This window comes from Ovis canadensis, chromosome 13 (genome assembly GCF_042477335.2).
Source record: "Ovis canadensis isolate MfBH-ARS-UI-01 breed Bighorn chromosome 13, ARS-UI_OviCan_v2, whole genome shotgun sequence".
Classification (NCBI taxonomy): Eukaryota; Metazoa; Chordata; class Mammalia; order Artiodactyla; family Bovidae; genus Ovis; species Ovis canadensis.
In genome coordinates this window covers 73412582-73434858 of record NC_091257.1, presented here as the reverse complement: position 1 = coordinate 73434858, position 22277 = coordinate 73412582, and the positions used below count along the sequence as shown (strand labels likewise).

The window sequence follows — 22277 nt, the reverse complement described above, 5'->3', positions numbered from 1 at the left end:
TCCCAGGTCTCCTGCATTACAGGCAGATTCTTTACTGGCTGAGCCACCAGGGAAGTCCAAGAACACTGGAGTGGGTAGCCTATCCCTTCTCCAAGGAATCTTCCCTTCCCAGGAATCGAACCAGAAGCTGAAAGAGGCCCAGACATAATGGAGATTTCAGCTCTTTCAGCTTCTGATGGTTTTCGGCTTCCTTGGCTTGTGGCCTCACCTCTCCAGTCTCTGCTTTCATCTTCACCTGGCTCCTCTCCTCTGTGTGTCTCCTATCGTTGGATTGAAGTTCTGGCTGGATAATCCAGTATGCTCTCATCTTGAGATCTATAAGTCCATCTACAAATACCTCTTTTCCAAATAAGGCCACAGTCACAGGTTCCAGGGAACAGGATGTGGACATATCTTTCAGGGAGCCACCCTTTGACCCACCCCAACTGGTCTGAGAATTACACGAGACGGAGGGCAGACCCAGGAGTCAGGGGCTTGCGTTCAAACCCTGGATTCATTACTCTGCTCTGTGACTTTCCAGACTCAACCCTCTCTGCTCTAACTTTTCAGCTGTGAAATCCCAAATGCTGCTGAGATCCCAATGAATCTATTTTAAGGAACTGTTTTTGATAAATAAATGAGTTCATACTTGTCTGGGGTTTAGTAGAGTCTTGGCCAGAAATATAAAACTGCCATTAAATGGAGGCCAAGATTGTTGTTTCTAGAATGAGGCTGATATTTTATCTTGTCCAGCCTCTGGCTCTTCCTCATCTGATCCCTTCTCTTCTCTTCCCTGTAATGGGCCCTCTCCTGTCTGAGCTGCCACAGAGCCCCTTCCGCACCTTCCCAGGGACACCTGCTTGCTCACGAGTTCCTGGGCCCTTTCCCCTTCCAAGCCTCCCAATGGGGGAGACTTCTACCAATTAAAAGTATCATCACCTCCCCTTCCCACGGTCTTTGGGGCAGAACATTAAGATGCAGTTTCTGCAAAGCCACTTTATGAAATGAGAGTAGCTGAATGCTCTCGGGTGTAGGAGTAATTATAATTCCCAAGTTTCTCTGAACATTTTTCTAACTGGATCTTTTTGTGTCGTCTCAGAATAGACACACTTGTGGGCTTTCCTGGGCCCAAAATAGTTGTGAGATAGGAGTTGAAATCGACATCTGAGTTTGAATTATAACAACTCGGGTACAACTTTCGATTGGATGAATTTCACCAGCCAAATGTGGCTCCTTCTGCAAATACAGCTTCCTTTTATGGAAGAACAAAATTCCTGCGCTAGGGCTGTGCTCACTCAAAGAGGCCCTTCGGTAGCGTGGCAGCCCCGGGCAGTAAGTGGAATGTCTACTCCTTTCAAGGCCTCTGATGAGGCAGAGCTGCAGGTTCAGTGGTCTGAAGTGTTGGCAGGTCTCCATCTGCCTGGATTGGGACCTCCGTCCTGCCTGGACTGAGGCTTTTGTCCATGTCCCTGGAGCACAAGGGTCAGGGCCGTGGCCCTGAGGCTAGGCTGATGGGATTGGAATCTTACCTCCTCGATTTATGGCCACTGTGACTTTGGGCAACTTACTCTACTTCCTGTGCCTCGGTTTCCCCCCTTCCTCAGAGAACCCTCCCTGGTTATCACCCTAGGGCATTGTACAGACTCAAGGAGCTGATGCCTGGAAGGGTCTTTAGAATGGTGACCAGCACAGGGTCAGTGTTTTGGTTTTGATTGCTTGGCACGTGGCAGGTGCCTGGTGAATGTTTGAGGACCTGTCCGTGTACTCAGTCACTCAGTCATGTCCAACTCTGCGACCCCATGGACTGTAGCCTGCAGGCTTCCCTGTCCATGGGGATTCTCCAGGCAAGAATACTGGAGTGGGATGCCATGCCCTCCTCCAGGAGATCTTCCCAACCCAGGGATTGAACCCAGGTCTCCCACATTGCAGATGAATCCTTTACCATCAGAACCACCAGGGAAGCCTGTTTGAGGACCTAAACTGAGTTAGAAGTCACTGGTCCTCCTGCTTCACAGGTCAAGCTATCCTGAAAGACACTTGAGGGTCTTGAGTGGGGTAGGTTCCATGGGAGACCCGCAGGAATTCATGAAGGGCTGTGGGATGGAGACAACACTGGTGCCAGGCCAGCTGTGGATACTCGAGGAGAGGTGGAGAGTCCATCCTGGACTCTGCAGTCTTCTCTTTCAGTGTGACAAAAATGTACTTTGAAGGGTTAAAAAGAAAAGCTGTCGCTTGCTCCCAGTCCCTACCTGGGATGCCGTGTTTCAGTAGACTGAATTCATTCAACATAGCAAGAAACCTGGGCACTGCCTACCTTGGGGGACCTGCAACACCAGCAGTGTCCCGGGGCAAGCCCAACCCGTGGAATGGAGAGATGGTGCACTTAACTTCCTTTTTTAAACATTATTTTATTGATTTAACTGAAACTGTCTAGTCAGTGGATCCCCTCCCTAGCTCTCTGAGCTGATGAGCAGAAAGAGGGTGGGGGAGGCCTGTCTGATGTGATTAACTCTTTCAAAGCGTGGCTTCCCTGGTGGCGCAGATGGTAAAGAAACTCCCTGCAGTGCGAGAGACTCAGGTTCGATTCCTGGGTTGGGAAGACTCCCTGGAGGAGGAAATGGCAACCCACTCTAGTATTCTTGCTTGGAGAATTCCATGGACAGAGGAGCCACGGGGTCACAAAGAGTCAGACACGACTAAGTGATCGTCACTTTCACTTTCAAGTGTGGCTGGGAGGCAGCCTCACTGAGGGGCTCTAGCCGGTGAGGTGGCAGCTGCAGACTGTATCTACACTGCCTGATCTGGGTGTGGGTCGCCTCGCTGGTCCTCTAGAGAGTCCTCCTGGTCGGCAAGATTGAGGGTTTCTGCACTTTCCAAATGTCTGTGATGCTCCAATCAAAGTGAAAGGAGATGCAAGGAAATAGGAGAGGTCAAGACACCAGCCTGGGTGACTCTGCTGACAACCCTGGAACCCCAGGCAGCACGTTCCTGCCAGTCGCTGCCCTGCCCTCTTCTCAGCTGGAGATAGCTTTATTCAAAGGAGATAAGACCTGTGCATTTGATTACAGCATCCCTGCCTGGAGTCTGACCGAAGCCTGCAGCTCTGGGGTGAACTCGTTACAATTGCATCCAGTGCCTCTGAGTTAAGGCGAGGCAGGAATAAATACGGAATGTTTTTTTAAGTGACAACAGTCCTCCCCTGCTGCTAGGGTAAAAATTGCTCTTTTAAAGTCACAGTGTTCTCCCCTTTGCTGCCCTGCCATTGTGCTTCATGCTCAGAGAGGCGTCCAAGGGCAGGGCCATCTTTTTGTCTGGCCTCTCTGAGCACTTGGCTAAATGTAATCAGTCCTTAAACAGAAACCACAGGCAGAAAGAGCCACCAAAGGTAGAAGCCACTTTGAGACCTGGGCAATTGTTGTTCCAGGCTGAAATCTATGACACACTGCATTGAACCACCAACATATGCTATTCAGCATCATTTTTCCCTGCTCCTAATGCTCTTCTTCTTCTTCTCTTTTTTTTTTTTTTTTGTCTGTTTTGGGTCTTAGCTGCAGAGATTTGAATGTATCTAACTCCTAAGCTCGAAACTCTCCATCTTTTTCCATTACTCAGCCATTAAAAAGAATGAAATAATGCCATCTGCAGCAACATGGATGGATCTAGAGATTGTCATACTGAGTAAAATGTCAGACAGAGAAGAAGTATCATATACCATCCCTTATATATGGATTCTAAAAAGAAATGATACATATGAATTTATTCACAAAACAGAAAAAGACTCACAGACTTAGAGAATGAACTTATGGTTGCCAGGGGGAAGGATGGAGGGAAAGGACAGTTAGGGAATTTGGGTTGGGCATGTACATACTGCTATGTTTAAAATGGATAACCTGTAAAGACCTACTGTATAGCACAGGGGACTCTGCTCAATTTTATGTGGCAGCCTGGATGCGAGGGGAGTTACAGGGAGAATGGGTATATGTATATGTGTGGCTGAGTCCCTTTGCTGTCCACCTGAAGCTATCACAACATTGTTAATTGGCTATACTCCAATATAAAATTAAAAGTTTTTTTAAAAAGCTCTCCATCTTCCCCAGTTCCTGGAAAGCCTTCCCCCTCACCTCACTTACTCTCTTGCTACCCCCTACCCCAGTTACCCATCTCCCGCCTCCCCTCACAACCTACACCCTGGTTTGGATGTGTATCTTTTGATGGTATTTATCTTCCTGATGAGAAAAAACCCAGAGAACACAGGATTACACACATGTGCCTTCAGCATCCTTATCTCCCTGCATCCTGCTCCCCACAAAAGCTCTGTTTTTATTACTAAAATTCCTTCTGCCATCTTTGGGACCCCAGGAAGTGGGAAACTTTGAGGCCAGAGGATTGAGTCGTGGCTCCAGACGTTTCTTGTTGCCCACATCCGGGTCTTTCTCTTTGCACAGAACAGTTATAAGATTTTTAACGTCGTAAAGTCCCAACAAGAGGAGCCAGCCACTTCTGCCAGCTCCAAGTCAACCCCATCAGCCAGAGTCGGCTAAGAAGACTCCTGCTTAATTACCCCCGGGGCGAGCCAAGAAGAAGGACTGGAGGGTATTTTAATAATCAAGACACAGCTCTCAAATCAAAGTGATTATCCTAGCCAGGATCAACCAAGGTCTCTCATGAACCCTCGGCCAAAATGAGTTTTCAAGGAGAAGTTCTGTCTTGAATTATTTTTATGGATCGTTCTAGTTTTTTAAGTGAATATTTAGACTGCAGTTCACAAAAACCTCCCTCTTTCGTGGGGAAAAGAAAACTGGCTTTCATTTTATAGTTTTTGTCTCTGTCAGCATTTCTAACGGCAAGAATGACAAACTCTGCTTGGGAAAAGCCAGCGCCGACAGCTGTGTTTTATTATTGAATATTTCTGGTGGCGAGGTTGGCGGCCGCTCTGTTTATACTGCTTGTAAGATTTCATGCAAGACTCTGCGAGGTCCTGGGCTTAAACCGAAGTGTCTGGTCCTCTGGATAATTCATTCCATCCCCTTCATTCCTGGTCTCTGGCTTTTAATTTTTTCCAAGGACAAACGGAGCACTGCCAGAGAATGGAGTCCGACAGAGAGATGTTGCAGCCCCTAGGTCCCAGCTGGGCCAAGGTTGCCTCCTTGGTCCAGAGCAGTACAAGGTGACCTTCGAGTGTCGCTCCTCCATGAAGCTGCTGGTCCCGGGTCAAGCAAACAAGCTCTGGGATTCAGCCTTGACACAGGCTTTTTAGCAAGCACTTCCTGCTCTCAGCCCATCAGATCCTTCTGCTCAATTTTTTTGGGGGGTGGGACTCTCTGCTCACAGAGGGGAGCTGGACTTCGCCTCTCAAAAACTTTGTCTTTCTGAAAGCCAGCCAGTCTGTCTTGTAGCGGTACACCTGGCTTTGGAAGTATAAAGGGGGTTGTCAGCATCCTGGTTTGCCTTCCCCCCACCCCAAATTTTACCCCCATAAATATTAAAAAAAAAAAGATAAAAAAGGAAAAGAACAGTCCCCTGACTAACTGGGCCACCCCCAGGCTATTTGTTTATTTCTTTGTTTTGTCAACAGACAAAACGATCATTTGTTTTGCCATCGGCTTCTGGGTGGGTGTAGAACTAGAGTTCAGATATCAGCTGTGATCTCTCTGCCACCTAAGGAGAGATGGTTTTTAACTGCCCCCCACCCCAACCCCCAGTACACAGTGGAAGTCCAAACTTTCTGCTCGGTGTCTGTAAATTTGGGGAAGGGGCATCAATCTATCACAGTCACCGCTGGTTTGTCCCCAGAATGAGCTGGGGTGATGCTATCTTGTTCTCCAAGCTTTATGGTGCTGATTCATGTGAGGGACTCAGCCTTTCCTGTATTTCCACCAAAAGCTGTCACTCTCACAAAACATGTGCATGCATGGAAGATTTTCCTGGGAGTTAGAGACACTGGGGAGATCCACACCCCAAAGGAACAAACAGCATTCAATTACCACTTATGTTTCCTGAATTTCTGCAGTCATGTTGGCAGCGCGAGCTGCCCACTCCCAGGACAGGAGCCAGGATTCCTATCCTGGGTTCCTTCACTCTGTCATCCATTCCCTCTGTGTTTCTTCAGCTCCTACTGTGTGCCAAGTGAAGCCGGGGAGACACACTTCCCAGCCTTCAGCATCCCTGGGATCGGGATGTGCAGGGGTACAGGGTGGGCTTTAGAAGCGGGGAGCTCTGCTTGGGACGACACCCATTCAGGAGCATGGATGAGGCAACTCTGAGCCCTGTCTGAGAAGCAGGTGGTCAGCAGTCAGGCCAAGGCCTGCGGGATGGCAGGCGAGGGGGATGTGCTCCTTGGGATGGGCGTGAGTGTTCTAGCTGCCCTCAAGGTCCCTGGGCAGACTCAGGATGGGAGATGTCAGGAGAAGCTCAGGGAGAAAGGATGCAGGCTGCGTTGGGACTTCCTGGGGACCCAGGGCCCTGGGCAGGGCAGCTAAAGGGCAAGATCTTGGGGCTCGGCCCTCTTCGGCCTCCCGGGACTCTCCCCCTCCCCACCGCCCGCCCTCCCCACACCCCCCTTCCCCCCCCTCCCCAGCATACTCCCTTCCCACTCCTGCCACCTCTGGGCATCTGTGCCCCCACATCCCATCACATGGCCCCCCAACCTCTACTCACTCCACATGTCCTCTCAGAAAGTTCCTGGTTCAAATTCCCACACATCCCATCACAGGACCCTTCAACCTCCACTCACGGTACATGTCTTTTCAGAAAGTTCCTAGTTCAAATCCCACCCACGGCTCATCTGTCTCTTCTTCCGGGCATTTGCCTAAGTCACGGATTATTGGCCAACCTGTGGAGCGGACACATTGAGGCCAGACTCTGGCCTTAACAACAGCTGGAGTTGGGCCAGGAAAGGAGCTCTGGGGGGACACATTGTGTGTGGGGGGCATTTCTCACATCCTCTCTGGCCTTTGAGGGGCAGCTCTTCCGTCTCATCCTTCCAGCTGAGACAAGCCCGTGGGTGGTTTCCCCTTCAAGGCCTGACCCTCGTCCCCATCAGGAAATGGAGGGGTGGTCATAGAGAGTCAGAGCGGCGAAGCCAGGACCGCAGTTCAGGGGCCCGTGATAGCCCCTTCCTCAGCCCCGCACTGCGTGCTTCCAGAGCCCCTCTCTGAAATCATTTTTTCTCCCTGAAGCTGGAAGCCCCGGGGTCCCCCGCATCTGAGAAGTGGGGGAAGGGGCACGGGGTCCGTGTACACATCCATTTCGGGCGTCCTTGGGTGGTATGTGGAGACTGAGCAGGCTGGTGGCTCAGTGGTAAAGGACCTGTCTGCCAATGCGGGAGACGTAAGGGAGGCAGGTTTGATCCCTGGCTCGGGAAGATCCCCTGGAGGAGGGCATGGCAACCCACTCTAGTATTCTTGCCTGGAGAATCCCCTGGACAGAGGAGCCTGGGGTCACAAAGGTCACAACTGAAGTGACTTAGCAGGAGCAGGTTGCAGGCCTCTCTCTGGCTCCCACCCCTACCCACCTCTCAACCTCCATCTTCCCAAATCGCAGAGGTCACCTGCCTCCTGAGGATCTGTGCTGGACCCAGTGTCCCAGGGCGGGAAGGTGGGGTCTAACTTCTGGAGACACCTCACCCTCTCTGTGCAGGTGCATTCTCACCTGTGAAATGGGAACAGTGAAGGTGCTGACCTCTGCGAGGACAGAAGCGGGTTTTCCCGGTTGGGAGGCATTGACACTGTGACTTCGCCTTACAAAGGGGAATCTCACCGCAAGGGAGGTCCAGCAACCAGATTGAGGCCCCAGGCTGGAGTGGGTGTGTGTGTTAGTTGCTTAGTCGTGTCCGACTCTTTGTGACCCCATGAACCATAGCCCACCAGGATCCTGTCCATGGAATTCTCCGAGCAAGACTTCTGGAGTGGTTGTCATTGCTTCCTGACAAATGCAGGGCTGGCTCCTCCACCCCACCCCCCACAAGCAGAATGCAAAAATAAGCACACACACACACACACACATACACACACACACACACACACACACACACCTCTGTCTGTGCTGAGTGCTCTGTACCCTCTTAGCCCTCGCAGACACGGGAGCTGTCATTACCCCATCCTTCAAGGGGTAAACTGGGGCCCCGACACGGGTAACTTGCCCACGGACCATGACCAGTGAGTGGCAGAGCCAGGATTGAGTTTTCTGCCCTCCCCATTACACCAGGCTGCTTCTTAGAGCTGAGAGCTGGTGTAGACCCTATGCCCCCTGGCACCCCTCCTCTTGGCCCTGCACAGGACCACACGGCCAGTTTCCACAAGACCTTCTCTTGATCACAAAGGACAGTCAATCAAGATTAACAACTCGAATTGCCTGGAGGCCCCTTTGGTTCCAGATGCTTTTTGCTAATTCCAGATGGTTGTTTTGTTGGCGGTAAACTAGTGCCTCTGAGTTCTTGGATTTGGTTGGCCAGAGTGCGGTCCCTCTCCAACCCCAGTCCTGAGTCTCCCAAAGCCCAGGCCACAGAGGCTTGGGCTGCCAGGTTCAGATGTGACATGGTGGGTGCTGGAGTCTGTAGCCTGGCCGCCCGGCAGGGGAGACCCGGGGGTGCCCTCAGCCAGCAAACCCAGAGAAGTCCCAGCCCCTGTAATGCTCACAGTGACGGAAACTGCTTCCATAGTCCCCCATTTCTAGATGTGATTTTTTTTTTTTTTACAAAGTTAGCTCAGGGCTTCTTAGATCTTGATGCATTCACATAAACCCTCGGAGGTCTTGTTAGAATGCAGTTTTGGGTTCAGCAGGACAGGATGGGACCCAGGGTTCTGCCTGTCTGAGTAGCTACCAGAGGATGTGATGCTGCTGGTCCAGGGCCCACACTGTGTGAAGCAAGAGGAGGGGTTGTGTGCAGTTTGTGTGCGCAGGGGGTTAGAGGGGGCTGGTGCAAGTGGATTCCAAAGAGGACAGTAGGGGGAAGGGTCAGCTTTGGGAACAGGAAAATGGGGGTCTGGCTTGCCCTCATATGGCCCATCCTCCCAACCAAGGGATGGAAGAGAGGAAGGGGGGGTCACATGACCATGTGTGGGTCACAAGGTCAAGGGACCCCTGCCTTCCCTCTGGTTTCACAGCATGCTGAGTCCTTCCTTCCACCTGTCCTTAGCCCCGAGGCCAGACAACTGGGGGTGCCCCAGGGACATCTTGTTCACTCAGGAGGCATCGAGGGTCACAGGCTGACCCGTGATGGGGCACTGGTAAATCTCTGTGAAATACTGTCCAAGGGAGAGAAGGGGCTCATGTTTAAAGACTTTTTAAAATTTGAAAATAATTTCAAACTTTACTCAAGAGTTGAAAGAATAGGATTGTACAAAGAACCCCCATATAACCTTTGGCCAAAATTGACGGCTAACATTTTATCCCTGTGTTTCATCATTTGTGAGCTCTCTCTCTCTGTCCCTCCTTGTCTCTTGATCTCAATCTGCCCTCTTTTACCCACCTCCTGATTTGTATAGATTTTTCTGAGCCTTGTAAGAGGACTGTCCCCCTCAATACTATAGTCTATATTTCCTAAGAAAAGGAATATTCTCGTATACAACCACATACAGGAAGTTGGCATGAGTCCAGTTCTTTTGTCTGGTTTTCCATCCATATTCTAGTTTGGCCCAATGCCAATCCTTGCTAGCATTTTCTCCTACTGGACAGGGTTCTGTCCAGAAACTGGGTTTTATACTGAGTTGTCATGTCTCTCTAGTATCCTTCAAGGTGGAACATTTCTGCAGTCTTTCTTTGTCTTTGCGACACTGACATATTTAAAAATACAGTCCTCCCCCCATCCTGCTAAAAAAACACAAACAAACAGTATGTTCCTCTTTTTGGATGGATTTGTTGTTTTCCATGTGGTTAGGGACGCGTTAGGGATTCTGCGTTTTCCCTGGTGGCTCACACAGTAAAGAATCCACCTGCCAATGTAGGACACCTGGGTTCCATCCCTAGGTCGGGAAGATCCCCTGGAGAAGGGAATGGCTATTCTCTCCAGTATTCTGGCCTGGAGAATCCCATGGACAGAGGAAACCTGGCAGGCTGCAGTCCATACAGCCACAAAGAGTCAGACACGACTGAGCGACCTACACTTTTACACTAGGGATTCTGCCAGTTGACTGCATGGTGATCTGTGTGCTCATAAGCAGCCCTTGGACCCCACGCTGCGATGTTAGTTCTATCACCTGGTCACAGTATTGCCTGATTTCGCCTCTGCTTTTTCCTTAAACGCATATAAATATCCAGCTCCTCAATGAATTCCCTATTACCCATTGGTGACCCCTGCCCTGACCATCTTTACAAGCAGGGTTGCAAAGTGATGTTTCTAACTCCAGCACTCTCAGCACCCCTCAGTCCCCCTTCAGCACCTGGCAGTTCTCCTGTAAGTAAGCGCTCTTCCTCCCCATTCACTCATTCATTCACTCATCACTCCTCTATTTAGTATCGGCATGGACTCAGAAATGCCCATGTTTCCCCCAGTGGTTTATAATTCATTATTGTTCTTAATCATTTTGGTGCTCAAATTGTCCCATATTTGACCCTTGGGGAGCCTTTTCAAGCTGTGTTCTTAAGACATCTTCATTTTTGTCTTAATGCCTCCTTACTTTGGGGAATAAGAAGCTATTTGAGGCTCATCTAGAACCTTCCATACCCCAGTCTTGGAACTGACCATTTCTCTGAGGATCCTGTTCCTCTCAGAGCGGATGGCTTGAGAAACTCAGATCTGGCACTAGGGGTGCTTGTTGATACTGGGGTGCTTTTGTTTCTAGGTCTTTCTAGTTATTGTTCTTGTTCAATCACTAAATTGTGCCAGACTCTTTGTGACCCCATGGACTGCAGTATACCCGGCTCCTCTGTCCTTCACTATCTCCCAGAGTTTGTTCAAATTCATGTCCATTGAATCGACGAGGCTTTCTAACAGACAGAGCTAAGAAATAACTGATATATATATAGAGAGATACAGTTGCATATATACATATACAAGCACACTGACACACATACACACAAATTTATCTTGGAAATCATGCCTTCACCTGACACCCCCGGGCAGACAGGGAAGGTCACCTCTCGGATCCCCAGCTGTTCAGAGTGCAGTCCCCAGCTGTCAGCTTGCTCAAGGTCCCCCTCAGCTTTTGAGCCGAAGGTGTGCTCCCCTGGGGAAGGCCTCCAGCCAGCGAGTGGCCAGGCAGTGTTATAAGGATCTGCTTGTTGCCAGTCTGGGACCCCTCCATGGACAGTCCTTGCTCTGGAACTCTGTCAGGCTGGCAGACTTTGTTACATCTGCATATAATCTGACAGCACCCCCCAGCCGAATCATGACCCCTCCCCTTGCCTTCACACCCAGGGCACTCCCTCCTCCACCTCCACCCACATACCTCCAACCCCAGCCCACACCCTGGGGGTCTTTCTTGCCTTCCCAGTTTCAATTTGTTGCTCCTTCTCTCCCAGTGAGACCCTGGATCCTGAGAATAACATCACACGTGTTCATACGCTCAGATTTAATATCCGAAATAATTCCCCCCTTGTGCTGCGGAGAGCATCACAGAAACATTCATTCGAAGAGCTTGGAGTGTCTGCAGCTGTCTCCCAGCCTCTGTCCCAGAGCCACCCAAGAGCACGCTTGTGAGTCAGTGGGACTGGTTCTTGTTTTCTTTAGTTTCTTTTTCTCCTTTCCTTTCGGTGTAACTATGGTATTCATTTGAAATACATGGAGTTCATTTAGCTTACTTAGCCCCTATCCCAGCACCCCCCGACACACACATCCTTTCAGATTTGATTTTATGTTTTTGGATATGTAAAACTTAACATGCTTCCAAATGGCAAAGCTGACTAAAAGGCACACCCCAAGAGCCACTCCCTTCTGGGTCTCTTCCATCCTCCCCTCACTCCATCCCTGTTAAGGATCAGACTCACTGTTTTCTCTTTTATCCTTTTCATGCTTTACCTGCACATATTTTAATCCCCCCTCTTTTTTTTACACAGAAGGTAGCATACGTATTATACTACCTGTGCTTTTCTGCACTTTGCTATTGACAGCCAGCAACATCTCCTGGAAATCACTCCCTAATCCTTTACAGAGGTCTTCCTCAGCTCTTTTTTTTTAACAGCTGTGTAGTACTCCCTGTCATGGGAATGCCATCGATTACTCAATCTTGCTCCTGGATATGGGCATTCAGGTGTTTTTTTTTTTTTTTTTAATATTCTGCAATTTCAAACAATGAGCATGTGTGTTTTCGTATAATCGGAGATGCACCTTTAGGGTAAATTGCTAGCCATGAAATCTTGTATTCAAAGGGAAAGTGCATGTACTATTTTGTATGTTATTGCCCAGTTTTCTCCCTTAGAGAGTCTACCATGTTTCATCACCAGGAATGTAGGAGCGTGGCTGTTTCCCAGTCTTTCTGACAGAGGCTGGGGTCACATTCTGACCTTCGCTGTTCTGATGGGTGAGGAGTGGTACCTGGGTGGAGTTTCCATTTGCATTTTCTTTATTTGGCATGCTTCACATGTTTAAGGGCCATTTTATAACTCTTTTTGTGAATTGTTTGTTTATGACTTTCGGTCATCTTCCCGTAGTATTTTTTGGTCTGTTTTCTTCAATTTTTAAATGCTCTGTGGCTTTTAAACAGTATTCACTTTTTGTCTCTGATGTTAGATATTTTCTCCCAAATTACCATTTGTCCTTTGACTTTGCATATGGTGTCTTAAACTATGCAACCATTTTTAACTTGTATGTATCAAATTATGTATCAGTGCTGACTTTTTTCCTGATAGAAGGTCTTCCCTTTCACCCAGCTTAGAGGAATTCACTCACATTTCCTTCCAGTGCCCATGTAGTTTCATTTTTATATGTAGATCACTGATCCATGTGGAGTTATTCTTGTGTTTGGGATGAGAAATGGATTAATTTTATCTTCTTTCCAAATGGCTGTCTGGTTGTCCCAACACATTTATTACTCAGATCGCCTTAGTGCTGGGCTCATTTTTAATTCTTTCACGAATAGCCTTGTGGGGAGGAGGAAGGAGGGGGCTGTGGGAGCAGGGCTGGGATGATATTTCCAAGTGAAGAACAGTCCGGCCTTGGCAGACTGCGGGGCCTCCTCCTTCTATTTCCCTGGAGTGGATGCTGGAGCATTGCCTGAGGGTGGGACACAGAAATGAGTTTCTGGTGCCTTGGCAAGAAGAAACATCACCAACATTAGGGGGATGAGGGCCCCTCTGAGTTGAGAAGTAGAGTTTCCAACCTCCTTCCTGCAAAGAGAGGGGCTGAGGAGACTTGGGAAAGATGGGAGAATGTCACCAGTCAGCCAGAGTCTGACCAGAGTTTCATTTATTTGTGTCTAAGAGACACTTGATGAAGCTGTGTTCTCTTTACCTGCTGAGATTCAACTCCAGCTCAGGCCATATTTTGCCAGTAAGTTAGGATCTGGGCAAGTTCCCCGGGCCACGTACATCTCTATCCCACCAATCCTGGAGGCCGGTGCTGGGATGGTTTTCTTTGCACCACATTTTCTTGGCTGGAAGATTAAAGAAACGTTGACTTTTGAATTAGAATTTGTCAGGGCAGAGGCCAGGTGAGCTGCTGGTTCACAGAGAGCAGAGCTGAAGTTGAACCTGCCCATCTCTAACTTGGGGCCATCTAGGCAGAAGACCTGTGCGTCAAAGTGGGGAGAGCTCCCTGGGGGGCAAAGCCATGTGGCTGGGGAGGGGGATCAGGGGTCAAGCCCACCCACTGCCAGGCTCCCAGTTCAAGTTTAAGCAGATGTTGTCCTGGCACAAGCAGTCCCAGGAGCCCACCCTCACTGAGGGGTAGGAATCAGAGGTCAGCGTCCCATCTTCTCTGTCCCCTCATCCGTGCTCGGCTCTGAGGACTTCCTTGAGGTGCCCCAGAGGTCCACAAGGGCCTAGCTCGGGAGTTCCCCGTTTACTGTCTTTGCCTGTCTCTTGCCTCGGGATCCCCTTTCGATGCCTGCCTCCTGCAATCACCTTCAAACACTGCCTACACCCAAGTCTTGCCTCCAGCTCTGCTTTGGGGAAAGCAGACCAAGACCCACCTCCTTCCTGCAGGCTCACTGTGGCCTCCTTGACACAGGGTGAGTCGCTGTCTGCTGTGGGGGCCGCCCTGCTGGATGCCAGGAGCAGCCTCTGCCCTTTCCGTGACTCCCGGACTCGTCTCTAGATACTGCCAAACACCTGCGGAGGGCAAAACCCCGGTGACTGAGAACCACAGCCTGAGAGCAAGGGCCAGAGGTCACACACAGGGCAGAGGAGGCCCAGGGTGCCCGGGGCTGTGGTAAACTGGGGACCCTCACCAGGGTCAAAGGCCCAGTGTTGCCAGATCCCATATCAACCCCACTCTGATTTCAAAAGAAGCTAAAACCTGGAGGTGAGTGTGAACTTATTCTGATTTAAAAAACTGGACTGGACAGAGCAAATCTAGCTGGTGGCCCATTCCCGCCCCCCATGGTCCCATCCCCCGATCCTGAGAGAACCCCAGGCTCCCGGCTTCCTGCCTCCTCGTCTCCAGGAGCCATGCCCTTGGGAGGCTTGGAGAAGCAATTCTGCTCCTGTTCTCTGGGACTTTCCAACAATTTCCCAAGAGCTCTGAGACACTGTGACCCCTGTGTGGTGGGGGAGGACAAGGCAGGAAGGCCATCTCCTGGGAACCTCAGGACTTGTCAGGGAACAAGGCTCTCAGCCCGGCCCCTGGGACTTGCTGCCACATAGCCCCCAGGCAGGGCTAGCACTTTAGGGAGGTTTCACGCAAAGTCCTTTTTAAAAAAAAAAAAATTTTTTTTTTTTACTTATTTATTTTTGGCTGCACTGGGTCTCCATTGCTGCACGAGTTTTTGTTTTTTTTCTAGTTACAGCAAGCAGGGTCTACTGTCTAGCTGCAGTGCATGGGCTTCTCATTATGGTGGCTTTTCTTGTGGAGCAGAGGCTCTAGGGCATGTGGGCTCAGAAGTTTCGGTTCCCGGGTTCTAGCACAGGCTCAGTAGAGGCACACGGACTTAGTTGCTCCCCAGCATGTGGGATCTTCTCAGGCCAGGGATCAAACCTGTGTCTCCTGCATTGGCAGGCAAATTCTTTACCACTGAACCTCCAGGGAAGCCCACATAAAGTCCTTCAAAATTGCCTTGAAAGGAAACTATTCATCTCACTTGTCCCCCAAGCCTTCAATGAGCTAAACTCCAAACCCCAGAGTCTGAAGTTTCGACAGCCTCAGAATGCAAGAGAAGCCCATTCTCCAGTTCCATTCCCTTGGGGTCTGGGGTCAGAAACCTGGAGTCTAGTTCCAGCCTGTACCTGATCACTTTGACTTTGCAAGATGGTGACTCCTCTATGATTTTTTCATTGAGGATGTTTTGGGCTGCCCTGCTTGAGCACCTCTTGTATATCTGGTACTGTGCTGAAATGACATCCAATTACTAAAGTCGCCCGAGTATGGGCTCAGCATTCAGGATCTTGGTTTCTGAAATGCCAGGCTCCCTGGTGCCTGGAACTCTGCTTGGCAGTGACTGATAATCAAGGAGAGAAAGACTGACCTTTCAGCAGCAGGCAAGGCAGGTGTGATCATTCTCCTCCATGTTCCCAACAGAAAAGCTGAGCCTCAGAGAGGGTGAGTGACTTTCTCAAGGACACGCAGCTAGTAAGTGGGGGAGCCAGGACTTGAAATCCAGAATGCAGGACCTTCAAGTCTGTCATCACTTCCTGCCCACCTCCGTGTTCACAGACTTTGTGCCAGAGTCCGAGTTCCCTCTTGTTGTTGTAGTATATCATCACAAAGGTAGCAGCTCGCAACAGCACAAGTTTATTCTTGTGTTGTTCTGAAGGTCAGAAGTCTGCAAAGGGACTGTTTCCTGGCCTTTCCAGCTTCTAGAAACTGCTGCCTTCCTTGGGTGGTGGCCCCTTCCTCCATCTTCAAAACTGTCAACTGCATCCCTCCAGCCTCTGCCTCCATCATCTCCTCTCCCCCGCCACCCAACACTGACTGCCACCTCCCTTTCTCCCTTGAGGACCTTCGTGATTATATCAGGTCCCCCTCCTGAGCCCAGGGTCATCTCCCACCTCAAGAGATTTAAGTCCATCACATCTGCTAAGGCCCTTTTGCCACATCAGGTTCTGGGGGCTTGGGGTGAACATTTTCAGGGAGGGACATGATCCTCCCTAGCACTTAGTTTGTGGAGATGGATTTCCAAATTGCAGGATGTCTCAGCTCAGGCTGCTGAAACAAAATCCCATGGACTGGTGGCCCTAAACAGTGAAATGTATTTCCCTGCAGTTCTGGAGGTTGGGAATTTGAGATCAATCTGAGTGCCCACATGGTGGGCTCCACTGAGAATGCCCCCCTGCCTTACAAGTGGGAGAGATGGAAGATGTTTCTCTTTCCAACTCCCCTCTTCTCTCTCCCTGCCCCCTCTTAAAAGGCCTCTCCTACGCCCTCATTTAACCTGTGTGTGTGTGTGCGTGCTCATTCAGGTCCGACTCTTTGCAACCCCATGGACTCTAGCCCGCCAAGCTCCTCTGTCCATGGGATTCTCCAAGCAAGAATGCTGAAGTGGGTTTCCATTTCCTCCTCCAGGGGATCTCCTGACCCAAGGATCAAACCCATATGTCTTGCATCTCTTGCATTGTCAGGCAGATTCTTCACCATTGAGACACTTGGGAAGCCCTCAGTCACCTCCAGATTCAGTTACATTGGTGCTAGGGCTTCAACAGAGGGATTTGGGGGGCTCACTTCAGTCCCTGGCCCAGGGCATCAGTAACGGCTGCCACATCCACCCTTGCCTTTCCCCTGAGACCACATTTCCCAGGCTGCCCTGACCACTGGCTGCCCTCTTCATGAGGCCAGTAGGAGGCCTGGAGAGGGGATGGGGAAGGAAGAGTCCCTCAGGAGGGCTTCCCCTCTTAGAAGGCATCTCAGGCAGTAGAGGAGGCTCCTCTGTGGGTCCCGCTCCCCTGGACAGTTTCTGCTGGGCTTCTTCCAGAGTGGCCTCAATTCTGGGGCACAGCCTCTCCACCTGCAGCCCTCTAGCCAGGGGGTGGAGTTGGGCAGTGAAGATATCCTGCAGATGCTAATCTTTGTGTTGCGCTCATGCCCTTGTGTTTGGCTTTTCAGCTCTTCCGACATTTTTGTGAGAGGTTCCTGGCACCCCCGTACTTCTTTTAGCAACATCTGGGCTCCATTTTACAGTCTGGGATCTTGACCAGCTAATGGTCCTTCCCACCAGGACCAAGCCCCTGGCACAGACCATCTAGCAGTGGGGAAGGTTTCGACTGTGCTCTTCTCTCCCTTGATTCCTCTGCCCCTCGGTGACACTCTGGCTGAGGGACAGAGTCCAGGCATGTCATGAGGATGCTGGTGTCCCTTGAGGTTTCAGTCCTTCAGTGATTCAGCTGAGGGCCTCTGCTGGGTCCCTCTCTGCTCTGCTGTTTTCTGTATTTTCCACATGGTTACAACAAACAATTGTTACATATGTTATAAAAAACATCAATAAAATCTAGAAAAAAAATTAAAATCCAGGGCTCTCCTCAAGGCCAGTGCTGTCCATTATAACTTTGAATGATGGAAATACACTTTACATCTACCCCATCTGACACCACTTGTCATGTGTAACTGCCAACAACTGGAAACACAGCTGATGTGACTAAAGAACAGAATTTTAAACATCATTTAAACTTCAGTCGGCCCATGTATTTGCTGTCACACAGGACACCTCATCGCCAGACTAGCAGTGACTATTCCTGCTTCTGAGAATTTCTCTCCAGCATGCTAACACCTGTATTAACATCTTGTACGAAACCCCCAAGTCACTGGCCAGCAAGCTATGTCCTCAGCCACGGGTGAGGGATAGGATGAGCCAGGACTGGAGGGTACAGAGCAAATGCCAGGGGTTCTGGAAGATCCTAGAGGATTCTATAAGGTCCTGGAATACCCAAGAAAATCATAGAATATTCTAGAAGAATCAAAAAAATTCTGAACAATTCTTGGGGATTCTGGACATTCCTGGAAGATTCCAGGGGCTTCTGGAATGTACTCGAGTGTTTTGAGAAGTTCTGGAAGGTCCTAGTAGATTCTTGGTTGTTCCAGAAGAGCCTAGGGGATTTTGGAAGTACCTAGGGACTTCTGGAAGCTTCTTGGGGGTTCTGGAAAATCCTTGAAGGTCCTTGAACATCCTTGATAATCCTAGGGGCTTTGGAAAATGCTGGAGAATTCTGTAGGATTCCACAATATGGGTTTGATCCAAGCCATCATGCCCAGAACATGTCCCATGGGAGACAAACACCAGCCCATACATTAGTACCTAAAGGATTCAGGGCACTAAAAAGAAAGTTGGACTGTGTGAGGAAAAGCTTTGGATCATTGACTGCATGGCTTACTGAACCTAAGATTAGCCACAAGAAGTATTTGGGCACAGTTGTCATGGAGGCCAGTGTTTTCATTGCGTGCGCAGCAGGACAGGGACTTTTCTTGTATCTTAATGCTTTCCAGTGTGCAGCTTCCCACTGAGACACGCTACTGCCATCGCCTGAAAATGAGCTTAGAGTGCCGGGATGAGTTGTGCAAGGTCGCTTCGTCAGTAAAGTGGGAGGGTGGGGGGCACAGGGCTTCATACCCAGATCTCCAGAGCCGGCATCTTCATTGGCCCACAGCCCTGTTTCCTAGACCACTGGAGCCGAGGGAAATGCAGCCTGGCCAGGGCAGCCTCTCTGCTCCAGGCAGAGCCAGAGACCGGCCAGGTCCCTGGTGCATTTTGCCTGCCCTGACAGTGACAGGGCTGCCTCAAAATATAGTCCCTCAATGGCCAATGTCAGAGTGACCTTGACATTTTCCTTCCCTTCCTAATGTTGAAATCCCGTTGCTGGTTCATCCTGCTCTTCCATCACTGCCGGCTCTGGAAGACAAGGGCTACTTCTGAGATCATTCTGGCTCTGATGGCCCAACTGGCCACATGCCTTGCAACCCTCTGAATTAGGTGACGATGGAATGGATTCCAGAACTTTCAAAAAACAGAAGGTGTGAGTGACAGCCTGTGACAAAGGGAGGAGCTGTGGAGCTGGGGCCTCCAAAGCGTCTCCAGGAGACAGAGGTGTGAGACATGGGCCCCAGATGCCATGGGGCAAGGTTCCAGAAGGGTCTGAACATCAAAGCCTGGCCCAGCCCCAGCAGCCCCAGCAGTCCAGCAGTCTGCTTTCTCTCCACCTCCTCCTCTGCTAAGAGAATGAAGACGGTATTAAGGATTAAAAAAAAGAAAAAAAAAAAAAAACAGATTTGAAGTCATAGAGCTGGGCCAAATCTCAACTCAACTACCTACTGACTAGCTGCCCTTGACCATGTCACATAACTCTGATATTCTTTAACCTTCATGCATAAGACAGAAAACAATGGTGTCCACTCGGTGCATTTGTTAGAAGTAGATCAACTTATGGTGCTTGAGCTGAGGCTGGGTATAGACTGAGAGCTCCAGGTGTGGTGGCTGCTGGGTCCAGTAGAGACCTGTCCTAGTTCCTGCCTGGCTGCACCTGGGTGGCTGGAGGTGACGCATATGGAAGAGCCCCATGTCTGATGTTCAAATTGCTGAGGACTTTCTGCAGCTACAAACCTGAGCTGAGCTGCTGCAAGGCACCAGTGGTTCAGCAGGTAAGAAAGCTGAGTGCCAAGGATGGCAGTTCTTCCAGAATGATGTACCCTGTGAGATGCTGTGGTTGTTTGGTGTATGTAAGTTCATCACTTGTCTTAGGGTTCCTTCCCCAGTTTCAAAATAAAGAGTGTGACCAACAGTGTGAGTCACTTCCCCAACAGCCAACAGCATTCTGCTTCCCCTCCTGCCTCCAAGGCTAACAGAACCCCACCTGCATGGGCTTGTGATGTTTCCAACCCCAGGGAATGAGTTGTGATTGATCTAAGCCAGTCATGATGATTCCTTTCTACTTTGCCAAGTGCATTTCTCCAAATCTCCCTGATAACTAGGAGTGGCCATGTGACCCAGTTTCAGACAATGAGAAGAAAGGAAAAAGTCTGGATTATGCTTGGAAAGAATTTTCTTCCTGAATAAAAAGAATCATTTGGGCCGAAAGTCTTTAGTTCCTACTTCATTCTTCCTGCTGAACATGTTGCGTATGAGGGTATGATGTTTGGCGTTGTGGTACCATCTTGTGACCATCAGGCACAAGCATGAGGGCAAAGTTTCACTGGGTGTAAGGACAGACAAAACCCAGATGATGATACTGTTGAATGTCTGAACCTGCCCTGTGACCAGGTATTTCTGGGCATCCGATTAAGGGCACATACAATATACTTATGATTTAAACCATAAGGTCTATTGGGTTTTCTATTACTTGCAATCAAAAGCATTCCTAGTATGTACCATTGAGGAGTCTGTTCAGGAGAATTAGTGCAGGATGAACATGGAGGCTGTGCTGAACAAGGAGCTCAGAAGTAATTTGCTGGGTGTGAGAGCCAAGGAGGAGGCAGAAGGCATTTTTCAGAAGTGTCTTGTGGGCTGTGACCTGGATCCCCTCAATATCCTTTGAAAATGCAAGTGAGAATTTGAATTGCATTTTGTTTCCTCTTGATTATTTAGCCAGGTTTCTTTGACTAGCAGAGGCTGAGCCTGGTGTGGAGCATAGGAGTTATTTGAATCACAATTGAAACTGTAGTTTGGTTTCTGAAAAACACCTAAATATTAAAAAAGAGACAGAATGAAGTTTCCACAATGATATTCATATGCCTTAACTTTGGGCTTCTCTTTTGGAATAATCTGTGGGGTATAAAATAAGTTTACGGCCGGAGGGACTAGAGAAAGGGGACTAATGTCAAACTATAATGTTCAAAACAATTAAAAACATAATTCTCAGGCAGGCACACAGTGAGTTGATGTCACAATTATTATATTAATATTTGTTAATGAGGGAAATAGCAGGATGGCAAAGTCAATTTAAAAGGATGTAAGAGTGGGATACAAGTGAGATCCAACACTGGTTCAGGTTTTGTATCCTACAAGGCAAAAGAAATAATTGTGAACTCTGAGATAATCTTTTCTATTAGCCATTAATCATTTCCATCTCTTCTGGACAAACAGTCCTTGTAACTTACCAGTCTCTACAAGCTAACATTTCACTTTACCATTAGTCTGGACTGTAATCAACAATAAATAACAAGTTACACATCGCAAAGTCAAACCATTTTTATCCAGGCACGTTTGGTATTGTTCTAGTAGGATTCTGAAAGAACACGCAGTGAATATTTTCCTTTTACTTCCAAGCTTGACTAATGTCTCAATACCATAAAAGGGAAAAGATGCGGGTGGTGCTTTGTGACTTATCAAGCAGGAGGTTGGCACCTCACTTCCCACGTGTGCACAGACACACACGTACACACACACATGCACATACCTGGGCAGGAGAATCCCTTCCTCGACTCAAGCATACGTTATGCGTGCTAAGTTGCTTCAGTCGTGTCCGACTCTTTGTGACCCCATGGACTGTGTAGTCTGTCAGGCTCCTCTGTCCATGGGATTCTCCAGATAAGAATACTGGAGTGGTTTGCCATGCCGTCCTCCAGGGGATCTTCTTGACCCAGGGATCTACCCATGTCTTTTTCGTCTCCTGCATTGGCAGGCGGATTCTTCACCACTAGCACCAACCTGGGAAGCCCGGACTCAAGCATAAGCCTATTAAAATCTGGGTCCTGTGTTACCTGACTGATACCCTAGTCATACGTGGTTGCTACAACCAACAGTCAATAAAAAGGCATTTGGCCAGTTACCTGTGTCTCTCTGAGAACATCAGAGGATCCAGGTTACCACCAGCAACGTGACAGGTCAAGACCATAACCGCCCGAGGAGCCTCACCTTCTACAAGCTCTGGACTCTTTCAGACTTGCTGCCTGTTGAGTTTCCATCTCCCTTCCTTCCAATGAATCCCTGTCATTTTCGCGTGGACAAACTCGGCTTCTCTGGGCAGGTCTTCCCCTCTCCCCTCCTGCCTTTTAGTCCTAGCCTTCTGATTCTGTATCACGAAATTCTGGGAGGTGGTTGGCAAAGTGTAGTTCTTGATGGGAGGCTGGAAGCAGGAGCTGGAGCAGAAAGTGGGCTGTATTGTGCTCAGTTGTGTCCAACTCTTTGTGATCCCATGGACTGTAGCCAGCTGGGCTCCTCTGTCCATGGGATTTCCCAGACAAGAATACTGGAGTGGATTGCCATTTCCTCTTCCAGGGGATCTTCCAGACCCAGGGATTTAACCTGCATCTCTTGCATTTCCTGCACTGGCAAGGGGGTTCTTTA

The 22277-nt window shown here is 49.3% G+C and overlaps 1 long non-coding RNA gene across 1 annotated transcript; it reads right to left on the bottom strand.

Annotated features, from left to right (window-relative positions):
- Positions 1-12962: 12962 nt before the first annotated feature.
- On the bottom strand, positions 12963-14715 carry LOC138417893 (uncharacterized). The gene is made up of 3 exons (XR_011248329.1): positions 14046-14715; positions 13367-13508; positions 12963-13129 (listed from the first exon to the last, which is right to left on the bottom strand). It is a non-coding gene; the product is annotated as an uncharacterized lncRNA (long non-coding RNA).
- Positions 14716-22277: the final 7562 nt, after the last annotated feature.